This window comes from Mastomys coucha, unplaced genomic scaffold (genome assembly GCF_008632895.1).
Source record: "Mastomys coucha isolate ucsf_1 unplaced genomic scaffold, UCSF_Mcou_1 pScaffold6, whole genome shotgun sequence".
NCBI lineage: Eukaryota > Metazoa > Chordata > Mammalia > Rodentia > Muridae > Mastomys > Mastomys coucha.
Window position 1 is genome coordinate 121,958,199 of NW_022196912.1, and position 3,628 is coordinate 121,961,826.

General features: G+C 50.8%; 1 protein-coding gene across 2 annotated transcripts in view; it reads right to left on the reverse strand.

The window, feature by feature from the left end:
* The window catches only part of Setd3 (SET domain containing 3, actin histidine methyltransferase), a 70,096-nt gene extending 66,809 nt beyond the window's left edge, over positions 1 to 3,287 (reverse strand). Inside the window, exon 1 of one of the 2 annotated variants that reach the window (XM_031357492.1) lies at positions 3,082 to 3,287. The gene's annotated coding sequence lies outside the window, so the exon portion shown is untranslated. The remainder of the gene's footprint in view (positions 1 to 3,081) is intronic. The other variant, XM_031357491.1, reaches the window with a different exon arrangement.
* Positions 3,288 to 3,628: the final 341 nt, after the last annotated feature.

The window sequence follows — 3,628 nt, forward strand, 5'->3', positions numbered from 1 at the left end:
AAAAAAAAAAAAAAAAAAAAAAAAAAAAAAAAATTAATTTAAAGAATCAAAAGGTTGTTAGAATGTTTAACCAAGAGAGAAATTACTGTAGAATTAATATTTTCATTTCTAAATGATTAATAATTCCAAGTTTATGGACAAGATAAGAAAGAGATAAAAAGGCCACACAACAATTCCAAATATCCTTCTCTAACAGAAAGTGAGTCCCAACATAATAATGAAAATCATGAGCTAATTGAAAAAGCAAATACCTGGCCACAGCAACTCCCAAAGAGCAGCAGAACAATATATTCACTGTTATGTTAAAATAATCTAGTTGTAACAAATGGTTCCTCTGCTTCTTTAGAGCAACACAGGACTTTGGTCTAAGAGAAAGAAACACTGAAATTTGTCTGTCTGCTCTAGGAAAATCACCATGCTCTGTAGCCAAGAGTAGGCTACCACTTTCTAAAGATGTGGAACCTTCCAGCAAACTACACACAACAAACACAGTTATATTTCTAGCAGCTACTTCAAACTGAGACAGACTTTGTAACTAAAACAGCTCAGAGACTTGGAAGTCTCAGCCTGCTTGCAGAAGCCATAGTATATTTTTCCCTCAGTTTTCCCAACATTCCATCCACACAGCATCAGCTAATCCAACGCTCCATTGCCAATTCAGCCACCAGTAGAGGGAAACAGGTAAGAGGATGGATGGAAGTTGACCAATACTGAACAAATACAAAGCTCTTCTGGTGACACAGTGTGACGACTACTTACATGGCACAGACACTGTAGTAAGTATTGGAAGTACCAAACAGACAACTCAAACCTTGAGAGAGGTTAGTGTGCAAGTTAGATGCAAGCACTTCCCCACTGAATTTAAGGTCTGAAGCTGTTAAAGGTGGGATAAGGACATCATCCTCTGTGGACTGGGAACTCTACTAGAAGATTTACTACAAGCAAACCTACTCTATGTGCTCCTGATGCAACTTTGTTGAGCACTGTCATCTTTAACATTCCCTTTTAGGTGTGATCAAGATTTAGAAGGTTACTGACTGTTCACCACAGTGCTGAACACAAAAACCAGTTTTCTAGTGGTTGACCTACAGAACAAGAAGAATAAAAAACTGAATATAGACTCCTCATTGTCTTATTACATGGCTTCTAAAGAAACAGTTTAATCATCTTTAAATTTGACCTAAATATGCACCACATAAAAAAGACAGTCAATGACAATGATGTGTGCACGTGTAGTACTGAAGGTGCAACTGGGGCTTTCTCACACAATAAGCAAACACTCTAACACTGAGCTAGATCCCCAGCTAGTCAGGGTCTCTCACACAGGCTAGGCTAGCTTTGAACCTAAGATCTTCCTGCCTCAGATGCCTGAGTAGTGGGGGCTACTGTTAGCTATGCTACAAGGCCCAGCTAACAGCATTTCAGTGAGAATTTTACTGAACATTTATAAACAGAAAAGGAACAGAAACTCTCATTGGTAGAACCCACATCATCATAATGTTTGGATCTTCAAGTCTAGCATAGCTCCACTGAGCTGTTTACACAGTGAAAAAGGAGGGAGAAGCAGCAATTACTACTCTCCAAGGGAACTAGAATTGCATATCCAGATATTAGTAAGATCTCAAGCAAGAGAAAGGAATGTATAGTGAAAAGAGGACTGGGGCAATAAAGACCAAGGTTGTTTAGAGTTCCAGTAAGATTTTTTTTCTGTAGCTTTTCAGAACTTGGCTTTGCAAACTATTTTCTTAGCCCTAGAAAAACTCACTCCCGAATGGCTGGAATTTTACCAAAATATCAATCACAGCACCCCAGAGACCCATCTATAAAGTGAGCCTCTACAGGTAGGAGCCCACATATGCACTGTAGGTAATATAATGGTTCCAGTGAGTCTAGACAAACTTTTTAACTTGGAGAGGAAATATCCTTTTATACTGCTGTATTTTAAGAGTGTGTTCACTTAAAACTCCCCAAGACTGTCACTGTTTAGTTTAAAACTCATTTAAAAATGCCCTCAGCATCGCCTTTGAAAGGGAAATGGGGACAGTATTACTTACATATGAAAAACCCACACTTTCAATGTCCAATTCTGGTTTTAGGTTTTGTGTGTTTTCGAAAGGGTCTCCCTATGTAGCTCTGGCAGGCCTGAAAATCGAGATCCCCCGCCTCAGCCTTCCTGGATGCAGATGGGTTACATCTATCACTAAAACCTCAAACCTTCTGAGGGTCTGCAAAGCAGAACGACTGCCAACATCCTGTTCATGCCTGTTTACTTCGGTAACAACACCGTCTTCGTTTAGAAATGGATTACAGCATGTCCCAAGTCATCTTCAACGCGTGCACACTCCTGACACGCACCAACGTCCTCTCCTGACACGACGCGGAGGGGGTGAGGCCCCTCGCAGCCAGTGGCGCACGTCACTAATCAGCTTCTTCTCCAAGAGTGGCAACCAGGGAGAAGGGACAGAGTCCCATGCCCAGACTGCAGCCGCGAGAAGGAAGAGTTGAAAATCGGAATGGCAAACAACTCTAAGAGCACTGAATGCTTCTCTCTCCCAGCGCGCTCATCGCGTGTGGACCACGGCCAGGGGCGTGTGGGAAGAAACATGACCTATTTTCTACGGCCGCCTCTGCGAGCGGGCAGTGGAGGACAAGGCGCGGGGGCCGGGCTCCCGGTGGGCAACAGAGAGCAGCGGAGGAGCCTCGGCCCCAAGCCGCGTGCGCCTGCCGCCGGAGGAAGGAAACCAAGGCTGTAGCCCGCCGCACGCAGTCCCGGCGCCCCGCGCGCGCTCCGGGCCCGGGCCGCACCCGAGGGCGGCGCCCAGGCCGCGCCCAGGCCGCGCCCTGCACCTGCCGCCTGTCCCGGTCCCAGTGGACGAGGGAAGCTGCAGACGCTCGCGAGTCCCCTCGGGGCACAGGCCTGCCGGGCCTCGGAGCCCGCAGCCGCCCAGGCCCCGAGAGCTCCGCCGCGGCCGACCACCGGACCTCGGAGCCCGCACGCTCGGCCTCCCATCGTTAAGGAGTGGTGGAACCTCGTCCCCTCAGCCCGCGGGCCGCACGCGGAAGCCGGCCGGCCGCACTCACCTGCCCGCTTCGCCTACGCGCAGCGGCGGCGCCACACTCCGGCCGGGACCCCACCGTCCGCCTCAACCAACCCCCAGGCGGCGGCGGTGGCGGCGGCGGCGGCGGCGGCGGCGGCCGGACGGGAGGGGCGGGACGGCAGCCAGAGACAGCCCCGCCGCCCAGGCCCAACCCGGTTCCGCCCGCCCCTGGGCCCCGCCCACGGGCCGCCGCCGCCGCTCATTGGCCCGCACCTAACACGCCTCGGCACGGCTCCGCCCCGCCGCCCACCGGCCCTCCAGCCAGGGTACTGCTCAGCCATTGGACGTGAGCAACGAGGGGCGGAGCCATATCCGAAGGCTCGATTGGTTAGATCTCGCCCACGATGGAGCTGTGATTGAACGATGGGCGCCCTGGCTCCGCCTCCGGACCGAAGTTCCGTTAACAGGTTCGGTTGCTCCCGAACTCCCTTTCGCTAAGGGGGCGGGGCGAATGGGAGGGTGAATGCTAGTGTTTCCCCTCCCCCTACGGCGGCAGTCCACAGGGCCGCAGGGTTGGCGGAGAGGCGACT